Genomic DNA, 14,751 nt, shown 5'->3' with positions numbered 1-14,751 from the left:
TGAGCAGAGGATATGAACAGACATTTTTCCAAAGAGGATATACAGATGGCCAATAAACACATGAAAAGATGTTCAACATCACTAATCATCAGGGAAATGCAAATCAAAACTACACTAAGATACCACCTTATGCCTGTTAAAATGGATATAATCACTAAGTCTAAAAAGAACAAATTTTGGAGAGGGTGTGGAGAGAAGGGAACCCTCATCCACTGCTGGTGGGAATGCAAACTGGTGCAATCACCATGGAAAAGAGTATGGAGATTCCTCAAAAAACTAAAAGTAGAACTACCATATGACCCAGCTATCCAACTACTGGGTATCTACCCAAGCAATTTGAAATCAACAATCCACAGTAACATATGCACCCTTATGTTCATTGCAGCACTATTCACAATAGCCAAGACATGGAATCAATCCAAGTGCCCATCAACCGATGATTGGATAAAGAAGATGTGGTATATATATACAATGGAATACCACTCAGCCAGAAAAAATAGACAAATTCATCTCTTTTGCAATAACATGGAAGGACCTAGAGGGAATTATGCTAAGCAAAATAAGTCAGTCTGAGAAAGACAAACATCAGATGATTTCACTCATATGTGGAATATAATCAAGTACTGGGACAAAGAAAACAGTTGATTGGTTACCGGGGAAGGGGGGGTGCAGGGGACACAGGGGCTGAAGGGGAGCACTTAAGTGGTGACAGTCAAGAAATAATGTACAACTGAAAGTCACATTGATGTAACCTATTATGAACTCAATAAAAACAAAATTATTCCTAAGTGGTAAAATTGGGGAAATTTTTTCCTTCTTTTAAAAATTTTGTTTTGCTGAATTTTCTAAAAAAGAACATGCATCATTTTAAAAAAATAATAAAGTAGTTATTGATTTACAAAATAAAAAAAGTTGAAGTTAATCGACTTTTTAAAAAGTTGAACAAATAAAACCAAAACCTGGCTCTCTGCAAAGAGCAGTGAAGTATATAAACCCCTGGCAAGGTTGATTCAGACAGCATGAGAGCAAAAATATGATTGAGAATGAGAAAGGCAACATACCTAATAACATAATTAGAAGAGATGACAAAATACATGAGAATATTGGGTATAACTCTACGGTGATCAACTTGAAAACCTAGAGGAATTTTGCTTTCCTAGCAAAACACGAGTGTTCAAAATTGACTCCATGTGCTCGGCAGGCTAGGTCATGCTATATTGTGGTGACAACCTTCAAGTTTCAGTGGCTTAACACCGTAAAGATTCTTCCTCAAAACAAACTGCCCATCACAAGTTGTCTGGGGACTCTGGGCTTCGGGGTGAGTGCTGGCAATGTGGCAAAAGAAGAGATGGATAAATTGAACAGTGGCTCTCAAAACTCCTGCCAAGGAGTGACACACATCACTTCTATTCACATGTTATTGACCAAACAAGTCACATGGTCACACCCAACTCTAAGGTGGGGAGGCAAGGTGAGGGTGGGTGGGCTGAGAGAGCAATCCCACTGTATACCCCAGGGGAAAACCTGAGATAAAGGCATATGCTACAGAATGTTTTCCCAGTCTTTCAGTTCTTTCTTTTGCTTGAGAAAGATTCGCCCTGAGCAAACATCTGTGCCAAACTTCCTCTATTTTGTATGTGGGTTGCTGACACAGCATGGCCACCGCTGAGTGGTGTAGGTCCAAGCCCAGGAACTGAACCCAGGCTGCTGAAGTGGAGCATGCCAAACTTAACCACTAGGCCACAGAGCTGGCCCCTCAGTATTTAGTGCTTAATACCCAAACCTTCTTGGGATATTCGTCTCTCTCGATATAATGGGTTTTTTTCCTTTTTTGGCAGTTGTTTGGGAAAAATTTATGTTTACATTAAAAAAACATAAGGCAACATTTTAAACAATCTGTGTGGAAAGCCTGACGTATTCCAAAGACCTTCAGAATCATCAAAAGTGATGTGCATCTCTGATGTTCGAAGAAAAGCACCACAAAACAACCATGTTAGTTTTGGGTGGTAAAGAAGTGATGTTTTAAGCTTTTTACATCCCAACATTACAGTTTACTGTTTTCCTACAGGCACTCAATGTGTTTACTTGGATTTTAGGAAACTGTTGGGAAGTTCTGGGTTCTGTGTAACACATTACAATTTTTCCTACTTAAAATACCAAGTGTGGGTGAGGATATGGAGGAACTGGAACTCGCACACACTGCTGATGGAAATGTAAAATGGTACAACCCCTCTAGAAAAGTCTGTCAGCTTCTTAAATTAAACATACACTTACCACATGACCCAGCTGTTCCACTCGTAGGTACAACCCAAGAGAAAGGTAAACATATGGCCGTAAAGAGACTTGTGTGCGAATGTCCACAGTAGCTTTCTTTGAAATAGCCAAGAACTAACAACCCAAATGTCCATCAACAGATGAATGGGTAAACACTTCTGGTATATCCATACAACAAACACTATTTATCAATAAAAAGGAAGAGACTATTGATAAATAACACAAACGAATGTCAAAATAATTATACTGAGTGAAAATAACCAGAAAAACAACAAAAAAGAATACATACTAAAGCCTGCATTTATATAAATCTGTAAAAAATGCAAACTCTAGAGACAGAAAGTGGCTCAGGGGTTGCCTGGGGCTTGAGTGACACTGTGGGAGGGAGGGATGACAAAGGGACAGAGAGAACTTTTGAGGATGATGGACATATTCACTATCCTGACTGTGGGGATGGTCTCATGGGTATATTGACGTAAAAACTTATGAAATTTTATACTTTAAATACCTGCAGGTGATTGTCAATTATACCTCAATAAAAGTATTATTAAAAATAGGAAGTAACTTTCCACATTGTACTTTCACACAGAACCTGTGGTTTCCAAGACCATGACTTTCATTTCTGATGTGATGTGGGAAATGCCTCTATTTGGAAGACAGAACTAATGACTTCCCCACACTGCATTGACTCACAGGCTTCAGAGAGGAGGCTCCCTCTAATAAACCTGCAGACAGCAGAGAACAACAAACACAGGATCCTTGCAGGCCCTATTTCTAAGCTCTGCAGCTCCTGCGGGTGTTGGGAGGAGGCCTGAGAGATCTGGGGGCTCCGGACGCCCGGGTTCTACAAAGCATCTGTACCAGTCTCCCCCTTAGCGAGGAGACTGAAACCTCAAACTTCCTCCTCTCCCCACAGCCCCCTTGGGCTGCCTTTCCCTCGATGCTCCGCGCGGACCTGCAGAGAATGCGAGGAAGCCAGCGTGAGCCCCAAGCCTTCTGGAAGAGGCCTCCCAAAGGGGCTTCTTTGTGCCAGACTCAGCCCAGGCGGCGGGACGCCCGGCTTCCCGAGCAGCGCCCTGCGATGTGCGCGATCGGCCAGCAGGTGGCGCCAGGCTTCCCGCGGACGTCCTCAGAGTGCGGCGCCAGGCTCCCGCATCTGCACACCACGAGGTCCCCGCCCACCGGGTGCATCTCTCCCTACTGCAGGCAGACAAGCCTGAGCCACGAGCGTTCGCGAGGCCGCCTGTGAGGGGACCTGACCATTCTCCGGGGCTCCTGTGGGCACCGGAACGGATGTGAAGGGGTCAGTTTGCGATTTCGCCTCCCACCGGCCGCCTCCTGGCATCTGCATAGCATCGTTTGGCGCCGCTTCAGGCACCCCGTCTCCGCGGCTCCAGTACTAGAGAGTGTAGTTTAGAGATGTGTGGCGTGACCAACTCATTCCACCCTTCCGTAAGTGTTTTTCAGTTTTGGCTGCACTTTTAGATGCCCTGGGAGCTTTTAAAAATCCTGATGCCAGCTGGCCGGTGGCCGAGTGGTGAAGTTCCTGCGCTGCGCTTCCGTGGCTCAGGGTTGCCAGTTCGGATCCTGAGCGCACATGGTACCACTCATCAGGCCATGCTGAGGTGGCGTCCTACATGCCACAGCTAGAGGGACCCCCACAACTAGACTATACAACTATGTACTGGGGAGGCTCTGGGGAGAAGAAGAAGAAGAAAAACAAGAGAAAAAAGAGAGAAGATTGGCAAAAGCTGTTGGCTCAGGTGCCAATCTTTAAAAAAAAAAAAAAAAAGGTTAAAAAAAATCCTGATACCTAGGACTTGTGGAACTACTGCTCACTTTTCACTGATCAAAGCAAGTCCCAGGGCCACGTCTAACTGCAACGTGCCTAGGAGAAGCATAAATCTTTGGTGGACAACACAAATATCACAGCCCTAGAGAAACAGAAAACTGAAGAAACCAGTTACAAAAATGATGGTCCAGTGGTTTTATGGGTTAATTCTCTGTAATTTAAATGATAATCTCTAAAGAATTCATCATCCCGAAGGTATTTGAACCATTTTCAGGTGGAAAGCTCCCTTATATATTCTATGAAGTTAACATTATCTTATAATCAAATCTGATAAGAATCATACAATAAAAATGAAAGTGCATCATACTATGGATGAATCTTAATTTTGGAGATAGATGTAAAAATTGAAATTAAATTATGACCAAACTGAATCAAGAAATGCATTGAAAGAAGAATGACAGCAAATACTTTAGGTAGTACTTACTGTGTGTCAGGCACTGTTCTAAAGGCTTTTCAGTATTACCTAATTTAATCTTTAGGACAATCTATTATTTAGGTATTACTGTTAGTATTATCCCCCTTTTAGAGATGGGGAAGATTTAAATGAATTCTTATTATATTCTTTGCTTTAGATCTGAGATGGAAAAGGATAGTGAAGGAATATAGGGAGCAGCAGCTCAGTGATGGGGAAAGCTTTCTACATATCTTTTCCTGACATGAAGGAATGTGGAGATGTGGGCATAGCTGTCAGTTCGGGGCAGAGGGATAGCAATATACGTATCATACAAGATGACCACTCAGGTAGTAATCCCTTTATTTTTTTGAGTGGAGATGCATATACTTACCTACTGCAAGAGTCTGTGCTTCAAACCAGTCAAACTGATTTGAGGGAACAGGAAGCACAGGTAAAGGCTGTGTCGTGAGCTCCCCACACACTCAGTCCCTCCTTTTCTTCTCAACCCTGCAAATCTGGTCTTCCATTTTTATCTGTGTATACAGAGGCCTCCAGTGCCCTCAGCCCACTCAGCCTCAACTCAAAAGACTGGGCCATGTTCAGGAATACCCATCTCCGTCCCTTTGGTCAAGTCTGTGCCTGTCATGTCAGCAGCTTCTTGAATCTTGACTTCTTTCAAGACCCCCAGGTGGCTGACAGAAATGGGAGTGGGGTAGCACTCTGGCCAGGGTTGTAGGAGGTGGGGAGAAAGGGTCCTGGATCCCTTGTTCTTCTCTTGAAGGTTGACTGCTAGGCCTGCTCTTGTGTGTGTGAGGGACAACTAGGCCTCCGTTCCAAGAGCCCAGAGTTTTATGAAGAGATTTTAGGAAGCAATCTCCTTAGAGTCCCCATCTCTCTACTTCCACCAATGGGAAAAATCCTAAGGGCCCCACATTCTTCGGTCTGAGCTGAGACACCCTCCTGAAAATATTAGGACAAGACAAGGGAGAAAGAGGATGGGTTCTCTCGTTCTTCCTCTGCAGGTCAGGGAAAACCACTTACTAAGGCAATGAGCATGGAGTGTGTGTGTCAGGCTAGGCACTGTTTCAGGTGTTGGATACTGAAGTGAACAAAAGGAGCTCCCTGAGTTTGTTGTACTTACATTCTAGAGGGAGTGAGGACAGGCAAGAAACTAATAAATATGGGGGGCCAGTCAAGCAAAGTGGGGAAAGAGCGCTACTTTATACTTGGGGTTTGGAGGAGTCCTCTGTGCAAAGTGACACATAGGGACCAGAAGGCCATGAGGAAGTGGGCCATGCAGATACTGGGGACAAATATGTCAGACAAAGGGAGAAAGCAGCAAGGACAAGGGTCCAGTGATGGGAATGCTCATGGGGTGTTTGAGGAAAATTGTGTGTATAACTAATTCAGATTTAACAGAAACAGGGGAAAATGCAGGTAGATTTGTTAGGTTGTGGGATTCCTGGCAGCTGGGCACTGGCTCTCAGTGCTGCTGACCTGGTCCTATTTCGGAGGCCAGGCTCTCCTGAACAACCTGGCACTCCAGTTCTCTCTCTTTCTTTACCAAATGGTTAGCCAGTAATTGTCCATTATTCTAATAACCAAACAGATCCATCATAGCCTTTTTGAAACCAATAGAACAATGTTTCTGAAATGCTGTTGAAGAATGCTATATTTAAGAAATGTTTTTAAGAACAATAGCTCATATTTTGACCAGCCTGGTTCCAGGAGCAGACAGTTTCAACTCAAGTTCTGTCCTGGGACAAGAGAATCAAGTGACGAGGTCATTTAAGCCAAGAATAGAGATTTGGAATCTTCAGTGTTGTCCCTGAAACCTCAGATAACCTCAGGGTGTCCTGGTTTGATATTTACTCTGGAAGTTTATTTGACATTTATCTGCATTTCCTCCATTTGGGTTTGAGTTCTTCATGATATTTAAAGGGGAGCAGTAACAGGACAACTTAAAATATCTCCTTAATCCCTCAGTCATAATATTTAATGCCTATTTTATTGAAGGCACTCTGAAGGGCTCAATTTCACAAACATGTTTCTTTGGGGGAAAAATGGAGCACAAATGACTCTAGTAAAGAGCAGCCAGAGGGAAAGGTCATGGTGTAGAAAAGGGGGTCAGCAAAGTTTTTCTCTAAAGGGCAAAGTAGTAAATATTGTAGGCTTTGGCCAAGAGGCAAACTGGAAGATATTATGTAGGTACTAATATAATAATAGAGAAAACACATTTCTAGACTTTTGATGAAATTAAAAATATAATGTTGAGTAAAATTTTTTCTTTTGAAAATCTAAGTCTATTAGAAGAATGGAATTCTCTTTTGGAAGAACATTTTGCTCCAGTGGGTTTAAAAATTAGTGTTCCTAATATCGATCGCAAGTGTTCTTGGCTCATGGGCTATACGAAAATAGGCTTGGGCTAGATTTGGTTTCCGGGCCATAGTTTGCCAACCACTGGTATAGAAAATATGGTTTCAATGTTTAAAGTATTCCTGGAGGTTCTGGCTAAAGCTATAGGAAGAGAAGAAAAAAGAGAAGCAAGAGGATAAGAAGAGATACATTGACACTATTTGCAGATAATATAACCATGCACCTATGAAACTAGCAGCATCCATGAGGTATTAGAACTAATTTTATTATAGCTAATAAAAAATTTCATCAAGGTTGCTAGAGAGATCAACTTACAAAAATCAATAGCATTTCTTTATACAATCAGTCCTCCGTATCTGTATGTGTTGCATCAGTGATTCAACCAACAATAGATCAAAATTTCACAGATACGGAGGAATTAAGTTGAATCTGTGGATGTGAAGCTCACAGATATGAGGGCTGGGTGTATTCATTGTACCAGGCCAGGTTACATAAGGGACTTGCGCGTCTGCGGATTTTGGTATCTGCTGGGGGTCCCGGAATCAATCCCCCGAGGATACTGAGGGATGGCTGTACCAGCAAAAACTAATAGCAATAACTAATGGTTAATGGTTAAGAAAACCAAAAACAGAGGCCAGCGCTGTGGCCTAGTGGCTAAGTTCGCAAGTTCCCCTTCGGTGGCCTGGGGTTCCCTGATTCCAATCCTGGACGTGGGCCTACACCCTGCTCATCAAGCCATGCTGTGGCGGCATCCCACATAGAAGAACTAGAAGGACTTACAACTAGGATATACAGCTATGTACTGGGACTTTGGGGAGAAAATAAAAAGGAGGAAGATTGGCAACAGACGTTAGCTCAGGGCCAATCTTCCTCACCAAAAAAAAAAAAACAACCAACTGTGAAAGTGTCTAGGAATCAACAGCTAAGAATACATAAGAAAATTACTGAGGAGAAAACTTTAAAACTCTAAGGAAGGACATAGAAGGTGATCTGAATAAAATGACAGACACGGGGCTCTCAGGTTTGACCCATTGAGCCTCATGTCAGACGTTTCACCTCCAAAACCATAATATTATAAACTTGTGCTTTTTTTTTTTTTTTTGAGGAAGATTAGCACTGAGCTAACATCTGCTGCCAATCCTCCTCTCTTTTTGCTGAGGAAGGCTGGCCCTGAGCTAACAACCGTGCACATCTTCCTCTACTTTATATACGGGACACCTGCCACAGCATAGCTTGCCAGGGGTACCATGTCCACACCCAGGATCCAAACCGGTGAACCCTGGGCTGCCGAAGGGGAACGTGTGCCCTTAACCTCTGCGCCACCAGGCCGGCCCCTAAACTTGTGCTGTTTTCAACCACTAACTTTATGGTGATTTGTTACAGCAGAAACAGGAAACTAATACAGGACCCATTTCTCCTGTCCAGCTGGATGCCAAGAATAGAGCTTTTTAACTCTGTTTTTGATGCACAAGTAGAGTTTCCGAACATATATTTTTAACTCTTGGAAGGAAGGTGGCATCTGTGATCTACTGAGTAATCCTAGTTCATACTTGCCTGCATTTGGAATATTCTTCTGTGGTGCTCTTTGCAGCAGATTGATTTCCTTTCCTTTAACCAACTCAATTTGTTTTCAGACCCTAAGAACCTGTTGATGGGCAGTGAGGGGACAGTAGGGTGCTAATGAACTAATAAGAAATGACTTAAGTATCATGATGGAAAATCCCCAATGGGACTCAGCTGTGAGCCTGGCCCTCCAGTCCCTGAGCAAAGCGTAGGAAGAAGCAGCAGCATAGCCCCCGTAATGGCTGATTCCACTGTAACTTTCACTTCATCCCTGATTTCATTAGATATTTTAGAAAATTAAAAAATACATTTGAACACTTAGTGTCTTTCTCTCTGTGTGTCTTTTAGGTACAACGATAACTGATGTGGGTTGACATCAGCAAGATGGTGGAATAGGAAGTGCCAGCCCTTATACGCCCCACAGAAACACCTATTTCAACAACCACTCATGGATGAGGCTTCCTTTTGGGAGTCTGGAAGTAAAACTGAGAGGTTCCAGCACCCAGGTGGAGCAAAGTCGTCCAAGACTAGATGCACTGAAGAAGGTTTCACTTTGCCCATGTCACCCCACTCCCAAGGTGGCACAACATTGGCATCTCTGGGAGCTTGATAGAAAGCAGAATCTCAGGTCCCACCCCAGACCTGCTAAATCAGAGCCTGCAGTTTCACAAGATCCCCAGGGAATTGCATGCACGCTGTGAGAAGCGCTGCATTATCCTACATTTAGCAATCCATGAATGATGTTTTGCATTTGTCTGTGTGTTATTTAAAATGTGTGTGAGTGATATCATACGACACATACCATTTAACAACTACCTTTTTTCTGTCAACAATTTCTGTTTGAGAACTAACAATGCTAATATAGATCTAGTACATTCTCTTTTAATTTGTTGAAGAAAAGTCACACTTATGTTGCTGATAATGAAATCTATTATTAAATCAATCTGTAGTGGCATTGATTTATTGCAATCAGGTACAAATGGAGATGGTGAGAGACTTAAAGTTCTCTTTATTTTTAAAAAAGCAGTCTTTTATTTCCTGTGGGCATCACAGCCACTGGGGGAATGTACTTCCCAAAGAAAAGAGATTACTATTTATGGCTTTAAGAGTAAAGGTTACACGCCTAGGAAAAAATAATGAGTTTTTAAAATCCAGATGTCTTGATGTCAGTGAGAACAGCCAAAGTAAATTAGACCAGCAAGGACACTTTTATGCTAACAGGGTGGATGTACAGAATACAAAGGGTCATTCATCCTAACTTGAATAGAGATTTACATTCTTAATCTTTCTGGAAACTAGCTGGCAAACATCCCCAGGCTTTGATCTTTATCAGACATAAATTGGTCCACATTTCAGAGGTCCTTTAACTGACCAGATCTTCAATAACAAGTGCAATGTCCGGCTTATTCATGATTTTAATCACCCAAGCCTAGTTAAATGTATATGGGGTATGGTGAAGATTTGCTAGCTGGGACAATTGAGAGAACCTAAAAGATGTGGTCAGTTTACTCGAGGGCTGGTGTTGGGCATCAAGGATTCAGCTGTCACAGCCTGGAAAGCTGGTAACTCTCATTACATGTTGGGAAAACATTTGGTCAAATGGTTCCTGCTGTACCTTGGAAAATAGAGCATGTGTGGACAGGGCCTGTAGCTAAGGGATGAAATGGAAAAGACTCAGGGTGTTGAAATATTGGTATCACGTGCAGAATTTCTTGCTCATTTCAGCAAAACTTAGATGCGGGAAGAACTCAGGCTAGAGCCACCGAGGCTGCAAACAGAGAGAGTGAAGGTAGCACAGCTTTCCAAAGGGAGGCCCCCTCTGCCTGAAGCCTCACTCTAAGTTGAGTGAGAGTCACTGCTTCTTTATCCCAAAGTGAAGGGGTTGTAAGTAGTGGCTGTGAAGTGGAAGTCTGGTCTTAGGAGAGAATGCTGCTGTCATGAAAGGTTGTGAGCCTGCAGGCAAAGAAGGGATTAAGGGCTCACCCCACCCAAATCTGCTGTTTTAGATGTCCTCAAAGTAGCCACCATTAAATTGAGCAAAGCAAATGGGCTGGGAAGGGCATAAGGCCAATCTAGAAAAACACCAGAGTTTCCAGGCTTAACTCTATGTCTAGATAAGATTTTGGGGGTCTGGTTATCTGCACATGGAAGAGTCAAGAGGCAAATACATCCAAAGCCTACTAAGTTTTTGAGGAATTTGCATGGCCAAAAAACATTCAGATCTGGCCTATAGCAAAAGCATGTGACTCTTTAATCCTCAAAATAATGTCTCCAAACCCGCACAAGCAGGAAGTAGATGTGGCCATGGGGGATAAGTGACAAGGAAGAACCTCACAGAGCCAGGGCCCAAGGAGGACAGTAGTCATAAGACCATGCTTCCATCACATTCTCTTTTCCCTTAATTCTTGCACCTCTGCTTTAACCACACAGATAAGCACAACGTCCTAGGGTTGGTGGAGAAACAAGATAGAACAGGGTTCCTGAATTACTACTTGGTAGGGAGCTGCCAGCCAACTTAGAACACATACTTCAGATTGTTCCCAGAAGGGCAAAATTAATTGTATCTTCATTAAACCATACTGGATTATGGTTGAGTCTCTTTTTTATAGCAGCCTAGCTAGATAAACTAATTAAATGTTCAGAACTGAGATATTTATCTTTTCCCACTTAGCTGGTTCTTTCAGCTGACTGGAGTAAATGACAATTCCATCCTTCAGCTGCTCAGACCAAAATTCCTGGAGGCCTCCTGTGTCCCAGCCCCTACAGGATGCATAGCATTGAACCAGGCCCTGCATTTGTGGTTTAGCTTGGTGCCTCCCAGAATTCCAGGCAGCACATGCATGGAATGGGCCTGGGTTCTAGTCCTAAAAATGTTAATACTCTTCAACCAAAGACCACCAGCGATATCCTTGTAGTTGATTAGCTGGGTTGTTGCTGCAGCTAGCAAGAATGCTCACCATTGGGAACCATGGGTATCTCAGCGAGAGAGTGTTAGGAAGAATCTACTATAGGATTTGGGGAGAATCTAAGGAAGCTCTAGATTTGGTGCTGTCAGAAAGCAGGGGCAAGTCTGTGATTGGATATCCCAATAAATCTTGTCTATAGGGAGTGGAGATAAGCATGAGAATAAAGTTGTAATCGGTAAAGAAGTAGCAGTCACTCATTCTAGCAGAGAGAGGGGCATGTTTGTAGATTGCACAGTGATCTTGCTTCTATGATCTTGGAGTGACCTTGTGTGATGCTGATGTTTTATGAGATTGTTTCCGTCCAGCAGAACAACCTGGCCTAGCCGTGAGCATCAGGCCAGCCTGTGATAACATGGAAGCCTCGCTATGGGAGTCAAGCCAGTTCCAGGATAGCAGCGGCTGCTTTTTTTCTTTCTCAAATGCGTGGCGATGCCTCTTTTGTAGGTCTCAGGCAGTCAGCTTCTTTCTGTGACCCCAAGTGCGGGAGAGGAGCTGTCTTCAAATTCATTCTCACTCAGCCCCTGCTTCTCAGAGGTATGCATCTTCGGCTGCATCCCCACCTGGCCGTTGCTACACTTGTCTCCACCCCTGCACGTGTGACCCAGATCTGTACTCAGAACCCAGGGGGCAGGGCTGCTCTGGCCTGTTTACCCACATCATTCCCACCTGTTCTCTTTCTTTCTTTTCTTGTGGAAAGAACCTCTCTGTCTTTGATCTACAAACCTCTTCACTCCTTGCTGTTGAGCGTTCTTAACATTTCATGCCTCATTTACATAAAATGTCAGGATTTGGAGGGTAGGTTTCAGTGTGAGCTCAAGCTGCCATCTTGACCTGGGATCAGCTGAGGGTCTTTTTGTGCCTCCCTCTGGGCTGCAGTTTCCTGACCTGTGGTACAACCCAGCCATCTTCACCATCAATGTGGCCCTGCTTGCATTGATTGCTACAGTAGTTAATGTTCTCAGCTATCTCAAGGAAATGCTGGGCTGTGCCCTTCTGGATATCAGCTGTTCTGACCCCTAAATGCCAACATTTATAAATGAAAGATTCTAATATGACAGATTGATTTTCTGCATAGCCTTTTGTCACATTTCAGCAAACCAGACCCATTGCTTCAGTCAGGAGTCGTAAGCCTGAACCTACCTTATCTTCTGATCTGGAGGTGGGGTAAGATGTGGGGAGCATCAGATGCCTAGAAAGCCTTCTCTCCATAAGCTTATGTCCATGATGACTGAGTCATTCTTTTTGCAGGACAACCCCCGCCCATGTCTTGCTCTGCCCCAACACCCGTGTGTAAATTTTACACTGTCAGGAAAAGATGATAAGTAGAGGAAGATCTTTTATTTTCCTTTCTCCAAAGACTGCAAGCTCCATAAGGAAGAAGTTAATAACATTTAGCCTGCTTGATGCCTCCTGAGTGTACCAAGTACAGATTGCTGAGGATAGGTATTGCTCACGTGTCATGGAATCTCACTGAATATGTTCACAGTAGGTAACAGCAGTGGTTGAAGGAGATTTCCCAAGAGTACAAAAGGACACTGGCCATCTCATAGGATGGATGACACAGAGAAGCTGGGATGTGGAGGCACGCTCTGAAACATGTCCAGGTGGTATCAGCCTCAGCGGGATCTGTCTCTCAGTAACTCATAGAAAAAGAGAATTGTAGGATGGGCCAAATTATAGGGCAAGTCTTATAGTTTGTCTCAGCAGCTCACTAAGAAATAGGCAAATCAAAGGGCAAGCAGCCCTCACAGGGACAGAGAATTACTGCAGAGGAGGGAGAATCCTGAAACTCAGGGAAGATTCTGAGAAGCTAGAGGAGGGTTATGGGTACAGGGCCAAGGAAGCCCCCTCATTTGCTTGCTGTCGGCCCCACATCTCTCACACACACAAAGACAAGTCACATGACTGCAAGGCTAATCATTTATTGATCAGGTGGAGGGAGGTCTCAGCATGGTCGAGTTCTGGGCATGGCAGAGAGAGTGGGAATTTGGGAAAAACCTTTGATTCTTGGTGTGTTGAGGAGTCTTCCTAGACAATTAGAGAAGTTCCAGAAGATGCAGAGATAATGCCTTCACGTGCGATAGTGATGGAAATCAGGTCACAGAACTTGTCACAAGATGTCATGGGGATCACGGAGCGAAGATTCTGGAGCCCAGGTGAGGAAGTATTCACTCTCACTCAGCTACATAAGCCAATGAGAAAGAAAACACAGAAATTTATTAAGCACTTATGGATTGAATAGAAGACAAAGAGAACTTCTATTAGAGAGAAAAATGGTGAAGACACAGATATCAACCTGCATTGTAATCTACGTTATTTGCCAGAACAGTGGGAGGGAGGACACTGAGTAAGTGACGTTTTTCTTCTATTGCTGCTTCCATCTTAACCTTCCCTCAACTAAGGCTATGAAACCCAGAATGGAAGCGATGAAGGAACCTGGGCTCATTTCTGCCACCTTCACCATTAGAAGTTTTGAAGAATTTTTGATAAATTGAAAAATAATGTCTAAAGCCATAGCTACCTTTGATGAAGTGCTGACTTTGTGCAAGCTATAGTGGCTAAGACTTCCACATACATTGTCTGAATGAAGCCCCACAGTAAATCTGAGGCAGGAAACAGATGAGGAAACTCAGAGTCCATTTTCCAGATCAGAAGACAACTGGAAGGTGAGACAGCTTTATTCTCAGATTAGAAGTTAAGGCTGTACAGAGATCAAAGGAAGCCATTTTTACCATAAATTGGAGGGTGAGATGGCCTTCTGGGCTTGGAAGACGGACCACAAACACAGAATGTATTTGTGTCATACTCACACCCTATTACTCTTTTCTCATTTAAAACTTTAAGGCTTAATGATTTTTAGCACATTATCAGTCACTGAGCCCTTTTCACCAGCAATATTATCCACACAGGAAATCACTATGTAGACATCATTGTTTCCCTTTTAATTGCTTAGATCATTTGCTCAGAAGCTCATGGTAGGAGTGGGTCCTGAACCCAGGTCCTCCAACTCCAAATTTCAAGCTCTCTCCACAAGCTGCCTTACCAAGTTATTTTTATTGTAATCTTTAGACATAAACCCCTAATGCTTTTGGAAGACACTGATCCCTGGGCCACCCCCTCACCACCAGAGATCACCCACCTCTAAGCCTGGCCCACTCCGTTCCCTCGGAGCTGGAAACAGCGATCTGTAGAGGTAGAGCAGAGCACATTCAAACCAATTGCAGTTTATTTCCCAGAGAGAAGCCAAATGATTCTCAAGATTAGGACAAAGGGGATTGATTGGAGGTATCACCTTCTCTGGGATTTCTCCTTTCAGTAACATGGGA

At 43.4% G+C, this 14,751-nt stretch overlaps 1 long non-coding RNA gene across 1 annotated transcript; it reads right to left on the bottom strand.

Annotated features, from left to right (window-relative positions):
• Positions 1–13,537: 13,537 nt before the first annotated feature.
• Positions 13,538–14,614, bottom strand: LOC124234527 (uncharacterized). The gene is made up of 2 exons (XR_006887338.1): positions 14,565–14,614; positions 13,538–13,607 (listed from the first exon to the last, which is right to left on the bottom strand). It is a non-coding gene; the product is annotated as an uncharacterized LOC124234527 (long non-coding RNA).
• Between the last annotated feature and the right edge of the window lie 137 nt (positions 14,615–14,751).

This window comes from Equus quagga, unplaced genomic scaffold, assembly GCF_021613505.1.
Source record: "Equus quagga isolate Etosha38 unplaced genomic scaffold, UCLA_HA_Equagga_1.0 84663_RagTag, whole genome shotgun sequence".
In the NCBI taxonomy this organism is placed as follows: Eukaryota; Metazoa; Chordata; class Mammalia; order Perissodactyla; family Equidae; genus Equus; species Equus quagga.
The sequence above is the reverse complement of the archived record's forward strand: the minus strand, read 5'-3'. Positions and strand labels throughout refer to the sequence as shown.